Raw genomic sequence first — 16,644 nt, forward strand, 5'->3', positions numbered from 1 at the left:
GTTGATTGAAATAATCTAATATTTGAGGAAAAGGCTAATGTGTTTTATTTAACTGCAAAATAGAAATGTTGTCATTTTTATTGTAAGTAATATGTTAAGTTGTATCTGTTAAGTTTAAGTTTTCCTTATGTTTTTTATTTGTTTATGTTGTAGAATAAATACTTCTGACATCCAATCTTATTAAATAGGTTCAACAAATTTGTAGCCATATTTATTTTAATTCCCACTCAGGCATGATGTCTAATGAAATGTGACACTTATTATTATTATTTAATTTCAGGCAATTTATTTTAGACTGAATGAAAAAGCAGATGCCAAATTAACTCTGACCTAGCCACTTTCTTGAGCCAATTACAGTCTATCACATTAACCCCTATCACAGTAAGTACAACGTGTACACTGCTCTACACCAGAACAAAGAGCCATGTTCCCAGAGCATTTAACCAATCACTTATGCTACATCTAATTAATAGCGTGTTTCACAGAACTGAGCTTCAATTATAGTGTAGCCCTAGAAGGCTGGAAGGCCCTGGAAAGAATTGAAATATTCGAGTCTTGTTAAGTTCTCCATTTGGTAGCAAAGAATTCAGATCCTGCAGGCATTAAAACATTGAAGTAATGAGCATAACTTCTGTTTAGTGATTAAAGGGTTGATTAATGTTCAGCATTGTCCATTTCTGTGTTTGTCTTCTGAGAATACGACACCAGATCATTATCGATTCATCCATTAATTATTCGGTCAATACAAAGTCAGAAAATATTGACAATTTCCATCACGATATCCTGGAGATCCAGCATCTTTAGATTAGTTGTTATGTCTGTCAAACAGTCCCAAAACCCAAAGGTACTCATATTTGTATCACATAAGACAGAGAAAAGCAGCAAATCCTCACATATGAGAAGCTGGAAACAAAAGATGTTTGGCAGTTTTAGCTTTAAAAATGATTTAAACAATTAATCAATTATTGAAAATAGTTGCAGATACATTTTTGGTTGGTAAGTATAATATTCAGCTGCCCAAATTATGACTAATTTGCTTCAAATTAGGAACAAATGTCTACTCCATTTTATCAGAATCAGAATCAGAAAAGCTTTATTGCCAAGTACATTTTTTACACATACAAGGAATTTGTTTTGGTGTCGTAGGTGCATGTCACACATTATCTAAAATAAGTTAAACAAACAGGTTAACAGAACAGACAATATACTGGATGGTATCATATATAAGCCAGTGTACGAACCACAGGATGAGATCTGAAGTATACACTCATAGTTCTTTTTTACTATTAACTATTGACAAAATGGGACTTGCAGTAATACAATTTTACCAAGCGTGTCTCCTCTAATTACAGTAATCTTCTATATCACATGTGTCAAACTCAAGGCCCGCGGGCCAAATCCGGCCCCTCGCAAATTCTGATCCGGCCCGCATATCAATTTAGGTTCACAATACATTTTAGCCCGCCTAGTTGTGGGCCAAACCAAAAACGTGGGAAACTGTTGCTTGCAATTACGCAACACTCAAAGCAGAATTTGCCAAATTTGCCGACTTTGAGACTCAGAAATTCCCACAGAACCAGAGAGTTTGCATATTCCGGCTGTGAAAGAGCTTGTTGTGAGTCAGCTGTGTGGTAGCCTACTTAGAAAATGTAATAATTGTTTTGCTTGATTTGCTAATTTCAAGGACGGCTTTGGAACTTGTTTGCTCACTTTTTCAGGGCTTTATGTGGACCAAACTGTAAGTGAGAAGACTATATGAGACATGCAATAATTGAGTCAAAGATATTTTACTTTTTCGATGAAATAAAAGCATGTCAATAAACTGCACATGTCTGGCCCTTGATGTAAAACTCATTTTCCAGTGTGGCCCTTAGCGAAATTGAGTTTGACACCCCTGTTCTATATTATATAGCCTAAAAAATACATAACAATATTTTGTCCAACCGCATTAATGCTGTAGTACCCATTTCAATAATATAACAAAACAGAAAGGAATGAGATTACTTCTTTGTTACTGGCAGTATCAAACACATACTGTACGTGTAGGGCACATCTTTCCCATAGCTGTTACTTCAGTGAACAGTTAAGATTTAAAAGCACTGGGCAGTTCTCTTTTGCTTCTGTGAATTAATAATCAAAGAAAAAGAAAAGAAAGAAGGGAGGCCTTCAAAAATCAATGGACCCATCAACAAGACTGGGTGTTGTATGTGCCCTCCCTGTGACTGAGTGTGTGCATGTACTTAGGTGTGTGTGTGTGTGTGTGTGTGTGTGTGTGTGTGTGTGTGTGTGTGTGTGTGTGTGTGTGTGTGTGTGTGTGTGTGTGTGTGTGTGTGTGTGTGTGTGTGTGTGCGGACACATGCATATGCATGCCAAACCCATACAGTACACGTCCAATGGCGGCAAAGCGCTTGCACAAAGCCCAAGCAATCATTCTAGCACTTGTACATCTAAATCAGTGGCAAACAGAGAGCAGAGCTAACTCGTGTATACAGCAGAGACAGAGCACTCTTTTGGGTTTGCTCCTTCTAAACACCAGTTGTCTCCTGCAATCAGTGTGGTCATGTCTGCATTATTGATACAGCAGGGGCCTGAGGGGCCCAGGCTCAGATGGTGCACAGGCTCACAATGTTCTCCTGTGTGTCTGGAGAGAGTCTGGTTCTTGGGAGAGCTCAGAGGTAAGCTTGGACAAAACTAAAATTAGGCCTAGAGCTGAAAAGCTGAGCCAACTTATTCTGGTTTAACTGAGAATAAATGGTAGCAAGCTGGCCTCTCTTGGGACAGATGATGGTCAGGGAATGCACCAGCATCTAATATTGCAACACAGGGGGAGTGATAAAGACGGAAAGGGAGAGCATGCTGTTTAGAGAACAAGACACAGAGGCAATGTGCAATGAAGTGTAAGTCATCACATATGGACGGCTTCACCATTTTCTTCACCTTTAAAGTAAGAATAAAAAATACTTTCTTAACAGTTTGAAAGTTCCCAATTACCAAAGTCCAGCATGATGATGAAATCACAGTGTAAGTGCTGTGCTGGGTTATGGCCAAAGAGTAAGAAGTGCTGGGTGTTGGGAAATAGTCAAGCTGACCAACTTGGCTTGGAGGAATTAAGATTTTCTCTGTCTGAATGGTTTTTGAAATTTATAAATGTTTTTTTTTTCAAATCAAGACAAAACTGTTTAATATAGTATATTAAGCTATTTTTTTGTGAGTGTATGGAATTGGCTTAAGAACACAAAAGTATGCAAAGATGCATGATAATGTGTCTGGTCTTTTTCTCCTGATGGACAAACAATTCTCCTTTTATGATCAAGGGTCCAGTTTGTCATTTCCCAAATTATTCACTAGAGGGAGCAAATACAAAGCTCTTCAGTCTTTCCACACTCGTAAGACAAAAGTGGACAAAACACACTAGGTTGTTTGTATTCATTCATCTATATATATATATATATATATATATATATATACATCTATTAGCCATTTCTGTCTAAAATCAAATCCTGTGCACAGCAAACAATGTATAAATTACATTTCAAACTCTGTATATAATAGAAAGGTACTTTACATACTTCATACTTCCTTCCCCTGCATTCCTGTGCAATACTTTCCTTCAGACAAATTGTTTGTGTTGAGAGACTGTAGCACCTTGCAAACTTTTCATTTTGGATGAAGAATATCCACAAATGGCATGGCGGGGGGACTTCCTCTCAAAGAGGATTTCCCAAAGGGAGCGTAGTTCAATACTGCATGCTGGGTTCTTTTTGATCACTTGTTTGTCCGTTTGTTGTGATGCTGCTGATTAGTGAAGACGGATTAATGAATCATAAAAAGACACGTTAGAAGTGTCTTCTCCGAGGGACACATCCATTCATCTGCATCCATGCAGAGAAACTCGTGATGCATTTTTCACTTTTTCGCTGCATAATTAGACATATCGATGAATATTAACAATTAAGTCTTTCAAATGTTTTATTTTATCTGACGCCAGATAAAGACTGGTGCTCTTAATGAATTAAATCTTGAGAAGCTCCTTGCCGAAACATCTAACATTCACCCAGAAGGCTGTGCTCTGCTTGCTCCCTGCTAGTTGCTCTGGGCTCCCTATATGCTCCCCCATGCCTGCATCCCTCAACTAACACCCACCCTTCAACTCTTCCTTTTTTCCCTTCCCCCCGTCCCCCTCCATGATTTTTTTTTCTTCTTTTTGCTTGTTTGATATATTTCTTTCCACCCCACCACCACCATATTCAAAGACTTATACAATATACATGCTCCATCTGGTCAAACTTGGTGAACTTAAATATACCTGTCAAGTGCAACTTTAAAGTTTCCCTCGCAACCTCTACTAAGTCTCGCCCAATCCACTAAGGCTTTAATTAAAAAGCAGCCCCAGTTCCAGGATGTGCTTCTAAATGAGGGAGTTTGTGCTGGCAGACGAGGAGCTGGGGTCTTGCAGTGGGACCCGGCTTGTGGCTTTCATCACTTCCACTCCACAGCTCTGAAGTTCCGGAGAGGCATCTGTCTGACTTGAATTGGAAAGATGGAGAGATGCACAGTGAGAGAAATTTAGACAGAGGAGAAATTGAAGAAGCAAGACAGGAGGAAGGGGGAGGAAGGGGGGGGGGAGAATATAATGTGGGGGCTGATAGCCTCTTTTTGTTCCGACTGTGCAGAAGTAAAGTGAAATATTTAAGGCAGACTTTTTTTCCAGCATTAATGCAGGACTTTTGCACACAAGTTTGAATGATTGCCTGTAAGCATGACATTAACATAATCAATTTTAGAATTTTGTTTTAAAACCCTGTAAAATATTACTGAAAGGCTTGTGATATCCTAAAAAAAATAAAAGAATTCATTTGATTCCATTCATGAAGTTCAAATGTTTTTTTCAATGTTTAAAAAAAGCATTAGACAACGTTGAAACCGATCAGGAACATGATGTTTAATTACGTTAAAAGCATTTCTACTGCATTTGTGGCCATTTGTGTATTTCTGCAAAAGTCTAATTGAAAAGTATTGAAATCAACTGTGAATCCGTCTAATTGACATTATGTAAGTGTAATATTAGAAATATTTGATTTTACAAGCTCGTAAAATCTCTGGAAGCAACCTTCTTTCCTGAACAGTGTTTTTCTCAGCAGAGCGGGAGGTCTGTAAAGATTTGTAACCGAACTCCTGGATATTCCTGAAAACCAAGCAACTATGACATCTAGTGGTCATTTCCTTAAAACACAATATATATATATATATATATATATATATATATATATATATATATATATATATATATATATATATAAAAAAAAGCTCCCACAGACAACTTGTCATATTTGAGAGCATTAAACTAGGAAATAGTATCATCACTGACAAAAAGATGTAACCCTCCAAAAAGGCTCTATGACAAAATTAAAAACATCAACATGTAGCTAGATGAAAGTCTCCACAGCATGTAGAAGAGTAGAAGTAAGAGAAGTAAAATAAAACCAGAGAGAAAAAACAAAAATATTTTACAGAAAGTTTATATCCAATAATGAGAAAAGTTGAAGTGACTTGGCCTCACACATCAAGACCTATGTTTAGTCCAATGGTTCCTGGGTGTGGGACATCCCCCAAGGGGCCGCAAGATAGATCTGAAGGCTTAGAAGATGATTAAAATGACAGGAAAAAGCTTATGTCTTCTACATAACATGCATATTTTATCTTTGCTACTGGATAGTTTTACATCTTCTGGCTTGGCAAACTAACTAATTCAACTGAAAAGAATGAAATGCCCGCACTCTGCTAATACTCCCATACGTTTATTGTGCTGCAACTTTTCGACCCCTGCTGGGCCTTCCTTGATTTTGCCTGAGGAAGACCCAGCAGGGTCGAAACGTTGCATCACAATAGACGTATGGGAATATTAGCAGAGTGCGGGCATTTCATTCTTTTCAGTTGTATCCAGCCCCTTTTTGCCCTGCACCTCACCAGTGGGGATGTGCACACTTCCACTACTGCTCAAACTAACTAATTCAAAATAACATTTTGGTAAAGGTAAAACATGCTCATAGCCAATGAAAATAAATAACCCTTACAAAGGGGTCACAATTTGACTTTTGTTTTAGAACAGGCTGTCAATTTAGGGCCCGCGGGCCAAGTTTGGACCGTGCTTCCTTTGTTTTGGCTCGCAATGGCATTTGACATGCTCATGCTTATTTTGAAAGTGCTGTAAAATCCTAACTGTAATGATTAAGAAACACACCTTTTATGCCGCTAAAAAGTACTTAATCTGAGATTTACGGCAATGTAAAGCACATTGCTGGTAAACTTCCCTATTAGATTAAGTAAATAGATTAAATACGTACATTTTATCCACGAAGAATAACGGTATTCTTCGACGTGAACCTTTATTTTTTGCCCGTGGCCTTCCATCCAGATGCATTTTGGCCCTTCATATAAAGGAATTTGGGCACCTCTGTTTTAGAGGGTCAAAAGCCAAAAAGCTTGAGAATAACTGGTTTAGACATTTATATTAAATCATAATTTAGAAGTTGTGTTAAATGGTAAAAGCATTATGACTTCTCTCATTCGCTAAATCGTTTTATCAGTGTTTATAGAAACTCTCCTTTGACATATTAGAAATCAAAAGGCCCGAACATCATCCAGAGCTTGACGTTTCTAGGCAGAGAGCCAAGCCCCACTGAACCCTGGGAAAGGTTAGAAATTTCTCACGCATGTCTCAAGCGGGTCTCTTTTTGCTTAAAGTCTTTGCTCGAGTTATTTATTGCCAATAACAGCACATAACACAAGGGCATTTGCAAGAGCTAACCGCATGTTGTTGTGTGCTATAATAAGTTCAGGTACAAGTTGGTCTGAAAGGATTATCCAAAGTATGGTTACTACAACTGCCACAATATCACTTTAATAAACATGACGATAGACGTGAATATAAATATACTTTGCACATTTTTGTCCTTTAACACACAGACAACTGGTACATGTGCCGGCTGAATGATTACCTATCTGTCTGCCCTATAGTGTCATTACACATCAGCTGTTCGTCTCTGATGAGGAGCATCAAAGGAAGGGTTCAAATATCAAATACCTTAGACAGACATATAGACATATGGAGCCATATTATAACCAGTCCCCGTGCTACCGCTCTTGGATTTTTTTAATCCAAGATTGTTTACTGGGTGACTAATGGGGGCATTTTCTTGCTTCCATGCAGTTTAAGGAGGAACACAAACACATGCGGTGTCCAGCTGCTATATGATATGCACTAGGGTTTGACTCTGTGTATTCCCTTTTTTTGTGGTAGGAGCAAAGTTGTTTAAGATGGCAGAGTTTTCCTCTGCAGTGGATTATCCCCTTTTTCTTTCAGCACTCTTGATGCGACATTATCTTCACAGACACTAGCTTCATTAATGTTAATGATTACATTTTCCAACAAAACTAATAAATGATCAACTCGAAAGCAAACGCTGTATATGCGATTGAAAAAGTTAATCAACGTCTCTAAATAACAAAATAAACTCATCACAACCAAATTAAATATTCGCAATGCCAGAGAAAGTCAAAATATTTTGAACAGAAGTCATTTTTACAAACTGTTTTGCTGGATTCATCTCTGAAAGCAAACACAGCTCTGTGTTTAGAGAGCACAGTGTTGTATATTTGTATTTTCTTGCATCGAGTGAAAACAAAATTAGCATTCCCTACCCTTTTGATCTTTTATTTTCAATCTCTTTTTTTCTTCTGACCAAACTCAGTCGTGCCACCGACCCGCCAAGGAACCGGTTCCAGCCTTTAAAACCAATTAAGTGCTACCACATGTAGGGTAGAGGGTACTATTGGAGCTGTAATGTGTTTGCGATTATGCACTACAGAAGCAATCACAAAGCCATCAAGGCGTTAAGGTTTTTAGATGTACTAGCATTTTGTCATCAAGAATGGAGAAAAAAATAATCAAAATTACGGACAACAACAAATGTTATGCTGAGAAAATGTCTTATCTGTGCTAACACTAAATATGTTCTCCAGAGACCAACACTGATTTTCAGGGTGAGAAAGTTAGACCTCTGCATGTTTATGGAGACATGTGATAGATCTGTTGGCTGACATTTCTTGGACAAAATGCTAGCTCATCAGTGTCTGCACTCTTCAACCTACGTCAGTCACACTGTAGAAGTATGTGTTCATTTTTATAAGCTCCGGGACTCACCGCATGTATAATAAATCCAAACAGTAGAATCACTGTTTCTTGACCGACTGGTTAGTGTACATTCTTTCAGCTAAGTTTGTTTGCCTCAAAACTAAGTTTTTTTCTTTTATACTACTTACCCTTTTTGACAGTACACCCCATGTTCCTTGTTTGCAGTTTTAATGTTTATAGTTTTGTATTGGGATGTTTTGTTAATGAAAGAGATCATTTGAACCAAAGTGTGGTGAGGGGACTACTTTCGAAGCAAAAGTGTCCCAGTTGCTTTTTAAAATCTTATTCTGAATTGTTGGTGGCTTCATTAGTAGCACAGAGGATACACAATATAGCTTTTGATAGAGGGGTTTGTTGTAAATGATTGGTTAGCCAGAAGCTGTTGATTTATTATGGCCAAGATTTATAATAACTATAATGTGCTGTAATGTTTTTAGTTAGTCATGTAAAATCTCAGTTATTGTGCATTACATGAGCATGAGATAGTCTTGGTAAAAATGATATGATTCAGATTAAAAATGAACCTCTATTTGATTAATTATTAATTAATACTTATTAATATAAAACTTAAACATGTTTCTTAGACAACAAACCTAAGCCTCTTTCTGTCATAGTGAGATACTTCCACAATTTCTTTGCAGAGTGGAGGCTATAAAGAGAACAAGCACAAAGGGCACAGCGCTCGTTAAGAGCCGACATTTCAAACAGACCAAAACCAGCTCTGATCTCATCTCGGCCCCCTGTCTCTGAAAAACATTTTTATGTCCTGTAAACACACACCAGCAGCCCGCCACGGACACCAAAACACACACTCACACACATTGTTTCCTTCTTCACTCCCTCATAGATTCCCATCAATTAAATAATGAGTAAAAGGAAGAAGAATTATGACCAAGAAAGTCATAAAAGAGGGTCCTCCTCGAAGCCGACACGCGTTGGTGTATTTTTAATGTCTTATCCTATTTATTAAAGGCCTTTTTTTATCACGTTTTAGTAACCAAACCTTGAGTGCGTGGACATGTTTTTTTATGACTTTCTTGGTCATAATTCTTCTTCCTTTTTGTGAATTGTATTCCCTTCAATGAGCACCAGTGGTTAAAAGGATACCAGAAGCGCTCCTGCCACTTCTTTCTATTTCAGTTGAGTACTTGTAAATTAGAAGGAAGCATGAAAGAACGACACGGTTCAAACTGATGCGGTGGTCTACACACAGTTCAGCCAAGTCAGGAAAGCAAAACATGGCTATAGATACACACACAAACGCACACACGCACGCACGCACACACACAAACAATGTTTTCCGAGTGTAATTAAATCATCCAATGCTCGGCCCACGGGATCTCCCCTGAGGATTTAGAGGCCCACACTGACGGTCCCTGCAGGTCACCGAGGTGACTGTTTTCATTGGACATGTTTCATGAGACTGCATGTGTTCTCTCTGGGAATTGGGTCCTGTGGGGGATAGTTTGAGATCTGGATTCTGGACATCAGAACAATTGTTGAGCACAGATTCATCTCAGTCGTCCTGCACCTTCAACACCACAAGCAACCCAGGTCTTTGATTGAAGAGACTCCCAGTGTGTGGCCTTACATCCACTTTATGCCAGAGGTCATCTCGGGTCTTTTTCATGTTTGCTCTGTTTATGTTTTATTAAGGAACTTAGAACGAAAATTTTCCTAGGACACAGAGAGCTTTGGATAAGAGGAGCTCTTGAATTTGTATGCGTCACGAGGGGGGGGGGGGGTATTCCTGTTTATGATAGCCTGAGATAAACTGAGGGTCCAAAGGTTAATGAAGGTACAACATTTTAGAAAAAATGCCTAACAGGCATACAAAAACATGTAGAGATCTGAAAGTAACATTTTTGTATATTCTATATAGGCTATTCTGTATTGCTGTCTTTGCTCCTATAGGTCCTACATTAGCATTTTTGTAATACAACTTCCAGGCACCCGCGGCTAGTCTATATCCACGATATTCCACTTCCGGGATTGCCCTGTTGCCGACGGAAATTCCGCCAGATTTCCCTAATTTAGGCCGGATATCCGTTACCTTGGGCTTTCTTTGTGTTGCCATTTTAAACGCCGGTCGATTTATGAGGACTATGGTTAACCTTTTCTTAAATCTCTGCATGGTAAATCCAGACAGCTATCATCATCTGTCCAATCTGAGTTTTCTGTTGTACAACTAAAACAACCTTTGAACGTACAAATGTTCCAGCCAGACAAGTTCCTTCATTTTGCAGTGGCACCGTGCTCCGCTTGGTACTTAGCATTGCCCAAGATGATTGTGATTGGTTTAAAGAAATGCAAATAAACCAGAGCATATTTTTCTCCCATCCCGGATTGCTGTGTGGACTAGCCAGACCCTCCTCTGCAGCACTGTGGAGGAAGGTCTGACAAAGTGAGACTAAAAATCCATAAATAAATTCTAATGCTACTCTGTTGTGAGAAATACTCTGAAAATGGACTTGAATAACAGTGGACCTCCTGCTGATACAGAGCTCCAAGTCCATCCTTAGGTCAGACGTATTGATGAGTCGCCCATTTGAGTGGAGAGCCAGCAGACTTGGGTCATTAGCCTCGCTGCTGCGGCTACGACACCAGATGGAGACGGAGGTATGGCTGTAGGCTGTACTGTGATCCAAGACTTCTGAACATGTTCACACTCTCCTCTGAGGGTCCCTAACCACAGGAAGTCTCTCATGCTGCTCCACTGATCTCTACTTCATGGCCTCAGTGCACCTCAACATGTTTCACCAATAAATAAATAAATATATGACATGTTTTATATCGCAATAAAGGTGTGGTGAAATGACTTCCAAAGCCTAGATCTTGCTCAGCTTCTTGTTGTTTGTGATGTTTGTGTTGTTGGTTCAATATGAAAGACGGGAGTCAGTGTATGGATTTTTTGATGTTGTTAGTTCAACAAAAATAGATATAATCGAATTGTCTTCAGCAGGACTATGTAACATAAGATATTTACAAGGTTAGAATCATCTCAATTGGATCTCAATTGTAAACCAGTCTTATAGAGAACAATGAGCTCCAAACGGCAGTTGTCATGTGGCTGCTTTGTCCAGGTATATATACTCTTTATATGTAATAATTAGTATGTAGTATGTATTGATTGTGTGTCTTTTAGGATATAGTGTAGTATTACTACTGAACATTGAAAAATTCTTAATAAGATAATATGTTTACTGTATGTCTATATTTTTGTTAAATTCTGGTGTCTTTTAGGATTATATCTTATACATAATATTTATATATATATATATATATATATATATATATATATATATCTACACTCACCTAAAGGATTATTAGGAACACCTGTAAGATTTCTCGTTAATGTAATTATCTAATCAACCAATCACTTGGCAGCTGCTTCAATGCATTTAGGGGTGTGGTCCAGGTCTAGACAATCTCCTGAACTCCAAACTGAATGTCAGAATGGGAAAGAAAGGTGATCTAAGCAACTTTGAGCGTGGCATGGTTGTTAGTGCCAGACGGGCTGGTCTGAGTATTTCACAATCTGCTCAGTTACTGGGATTTTCACACACAACCATTTCTAGGGTTTACAAAGAATGGTCTGAAAAAGGAAAAACATCCAGTAAACTGCAGTCCTTGGGGGCCAAAATGCCTTGTTGATGCTAGAGGTCAGAGGAGAATTGCCCGAGTGATTCCAGCTGATAGAAGATCAACTTTGACTCAAATAACCAGTCATTACAACCGAGGTATGCAGCAAAGCATTTGTGAAGCCACAACACGCACAACCTTGAGGCGGATGGGCTACACCAGCAGAAGACCCCACCGGGTACCACTCATCTCTGATGTAATGGTGTGGGGGATGTTTTCTTGGCACACTTTAGGCCCCTTAGTACCAATTGGGCATTGTTTAAATGCCACAGCCTACCTGAGTGTTGTTTCTGACCATGTCCATCCCTTTATGACCACCATGTACCCATCCTCTGATGGCTACTTCCAGCAGGATAATGCACCGTGTCACAAAGCTCAAATAATTTCAAATTGGTTTCTTGAACATGACAATGAGTCCACTGTACTAAAATGGCCCCCACAGTCACCAGATCTCAACCCAATAGAACATCTTTGGGATGTGGTGGAACGGGAGCTTCTTGCCCTGGATGTGCATTCCACAAATCTCCATCAACTGCAAGATGCTATCCTATCAATATGGGCCAACATTTTAGAGAATGCTTCCAGCACCTTGTTGAATCAATGCCACGAAGAATTAAGGCAGTTCTGAAGGCGAAAGGGGGTCAAACACAGTATTAGTAGGGTGTTCCTAATAATCTTTAAGGTGAGTGTTTATATATACTGTATATTCAATATGGTTGTTCAATCAGCAGCAGTAACATTGAAGTATTGTGTGTATATCTAGATTAAGTTTCAGGCTTTGGTGCATACACTTGATGTATACGCTACGTTAACTATAACTTGGTGACTGATAAAATGGTTTATTTCACTTCAGGCTTGTCTTGGCACAAACGGGTAACATTTAGACCATTAAAATACATTATTAATAGTCTTTGACATTTCTTATAATCACAGTTTCACACACAGCAGTCCTGTCTTCTGGAAGAACTTTTAGTGTAAACAAGCACAGGAAATGATGATGATGATGATGATGTCTGGACATGCTGATGGTTTTCGGGAAGCTGGTTTTTGGCACTCGGCTGGATTGACGTGAACACAGTTTACGCCCTTTGCAAGTCATTTGAGTGTTGATACATTGGCTTCCTGACTGTACTTAATCCTATTGAATATTCATGGCTGAAAAAAAGTTTCTCAAGCTTGCTAAAGTCCGACTGTTGTGAAATTACACTGGACTTCACTATCGTCATAGGCATGTTGTTTCATAACATTTTAGTGGTGGTCTCAGTGAAATACCATACTGTACACTGTCATCTCCAATTTCCCGCAAATGCCAATGAAGCAATACTGCCTTTGAATAGCAATGGGGAAGACCAGTTCTGATATGCTAAATTGTCATCTCTTGTGGTTTTTTTTCTTCATTGTTTTCTCTCAAAATATTGAATGTTTTCACACATAACAGCACTGTTTAAGCTGTGCCCATCATCAGTCTTCACTGGGTTAGTGACTTTAACAAACATCTCTCAGAGAACGACACCCAACAAAAAGAACATAGCATTATAAAAGCACGGAGCCTGCGGTTAATAACCCGTATCTCCAAACATGCACTACGTAACTTGGTAGCCCTGCCCTGGCACGCCTGGCAGTGGCCATTTCCTCAGCTTTGATCATTAAGAGCAGGAAGCACCAGCCAAATGTGGTCAGTATATCTCACTCTACACTGAGTCTGATTGCATGAGCAGCACATAAAGAAGAAGGGAACCAACTGTTAAAAATTCTACTACCAGGGCATGAAAACAGTGGACACAAAAGGACGGAGTGTGGAAAACCCAGTATATTGCATAGGGTTCATTATTAGTAGCTATTGTAACTCTGGGAATTAGTACATTTTTAAAGTAAGCAACATCTTATAGAAGGTTTATAAAAGCTTTTGCCACTAATGATTCATTTCAGGGTAAATAAATCATGTATTCATGCTACACAGATCAACCATAATCATAAGCTGTTACAATGCATAAAAAGAAAACTGGGTTGCCAGATTGTGAGCACTCATTTACAGTAAGAGGAGAAACTCCGTTGGCTGGTTGGTTGGTTGGTTAATAGTAGTGTGTTATTGTCTAGTTCTTTAAGGTTGCTAAGGCTGCACGTATCAATAGTTGCAAACAATGCATCCAATGACTATGTGTAATGTGAGAGGGGTTGCACATAGTGATGAACCCACAGAAAATGATCACCCTCCTAGTTCCTTTAAGCACTACATAGCGTTTTAGTATCTTTCAGCTCATTGTTTTGGTTTTCCATGCTGCAACTTTGCCATTTCACTCACAATTAATGCTGTCTCTCTTTCAGGGAAGAAGCTCTAATAAACCCACTGTACTCTACCTGCACAGCAACAAACTGAAGACAAAGTGAAGTGACTAGCTGGTGAACATTTAGCAGCTTAAAGAGTCAGAAATGTACCCTTAAGTAGTTCAGGAAGGCCAAATCAGAGCCATGTGAGTATTGGACTTACATTCATTGAGTGGACAGAAACAAAAACTCCAAATAAATGATAATGTTCACTCTCTGTCTACTGGAAAACTGGAAAAACCCCAGAACCTTTTACAACAAGCCATCAGGTTTTAAGTAATAGTAGGTCATGAATATGCATGTGTGTTAAGGTTAGTGAAACCTGATGCTCTGCAGCTAATGAGGCTTTCTGTCAAATGTGAGTTCCTACAACCTGGCAATGCAAAAGTTTTTATTTATACACTGAAAACACGTTTTGCATTATCTGTGAAGCATTATGGATGATTGAATAACCAATAACGCAGTCAACAGAGAGGCAATTAAACTGTTGAAGCATACCATATTGGAAATCTATTACCAGTAAATCATATACATATATAAATAATTGAATCTATTCAGTGTTGTGTTTCAGTTTGAAAACAAGCTTCCTGTGTTAATTGTCTACACAGGTGGGCCTCCAAGTATCCTTTGACCCTCAGGGCTGAATGAGGGTCCCATTATACAAGTCAAAGGTCAGTTTAGTGCTTGAGGCTAGTTGGTCTGAGTGGTGCTTAGATATGCATATCCCATGAATCACAGCCATCACAGCGAATCAGTGTGATCATCGCTGTATTTTAACATGCATGGCCATCAAAGGTAGTATCGTTTCTTTAGCGTTATAGGTTTTGTGTTAACTGTTTTTTAGCCTCATTCATTCTTACTCATTAAACTGTGGGGTATTAAGAACATATTCACTTAGTTTGAGTCAGTGTCTGTAAATGGTTAAAAGTAAATACCAAATGTATACTTATACTAAATACCATTTCTCTGAGCCCAGGCCTTTATTAATTATTAGGAGAAGAAAAAAGCATGAAAAGGTTTTCTACATGCACAGATCACAAACACTCAAATACACATTCAAGGCACATCTCATATGATATCTTAGCCACTAATCAGAGAAATTATCACTGCCAGATGATGTCAGTCTTCTCCCCTCTAACCTTTGACAGCCCCTTTTACTCATGAACACAGGATGGACGATAAGGTCCTGGGAGTTGCTGCCCAGTCTGCTGGGGTAGTAAAATTTAGAAGGAGGACATACACTACGAAAGGCCAGATGAGGCCAGAAATCCTCGTGGTTTGATCAACTCAGAGGGAAAATAACATAAAAAAAAACAAAGGTAATGTATCATGCATGAAGGTTTTATGGGATAACCACAGTCTGCGACACTGCAGCTATTTGACAACGTGATGACATGAGATGTCAATAAACATTTAGAAACACTGATTATCATCACAGTACAGTCTGTGTATTCATTTCTGGTGTTTTCACAAGAGTTGTTCCGACACTGATACCAGTATCGGGAATGCCTCCGATATGACCTAAAATGCTGGTATCGGCGAGTATGTGAGTCATGCACCGATCCGACTGACTGTCAAAGAAGATAATATAATAAAGTTCTTACATACATACAGGATCAATAGTATACAGCTGTTAAAAAATATATTATGTAATATATTCAAATTGCAAAAAAATGGGCATCTGTGACAAAAAATAAGCCCACAAGCATACAATACAGCTTCCAATTGTGTCTGACTACTGTGACAGGTGCAAGCCATACAATGAGCATGTGTATGTGCACGTGTGCAAGTGTTAAGAATAGTCTTTGCTTGAATAACCCTAATTGTTATTATCCCATTATAACACAAAAACAGAAATTTGATTACCCTTGTGCATGGCGGGACAATAGTGGCACTATTTCTGGACCTTACTTTTGCTCATTATTATATTCCACTGGCTGAGGTAGCTGTCATACAGCATGGAAGGTCTGTGAGTCAAAGTATCACAGTGAACCACAGCGGTGACAGTAATCTGGTATTTCATATCATAAATTGAGGTCAAAAATAAAAGTTGTTCTAGGTGAGCCCCATTAATTACAGTTACTTTTATGTTATAACGGTTCACCTCGAGTTTTACACACAAATCACACTTCACTAGCTTTGATAATTGTTAAGTATTCAGTAGTTCCATAAGGCAGTCTCAGAGAGCAATACAAACGGGCCAAATGCCCTACATCAAAGCAGAAAACAACACTGCAAGCAATCAAGGGAAATAAGTGGAGGGATTAAGTGTTCTGGAGGGAGTAGGGGCGGTAATGCTGGAGGTTACTCCAATTAAAATAGAAACTGGATATGATGGACAGTTGGGAACCGACTGGGAGGAAAGCGTGCAGACGGTTGGCAGAGAGGAGTGCACCTCTTGACAGACTGCCATCACATGCTACACATATATCAACTTAGTAGCCAGTGTTGTTCTAAAAAGCATTTTGTAAATCTCTCAGCCA

This window comes from Perca fluviatilis, chromosome 1 (genome assembly GCF_010015445.1).
Source record: "Perca fluviatilis chromosome 1, GENO_Pfluv_1.0, whole genome shotgun sequence".
Lineage (NCBI taxonomy): Eukaryota > Metazoa > Chordata > Actinopteri > Perciformes > Percidae > Perca > Perca fluviatilis.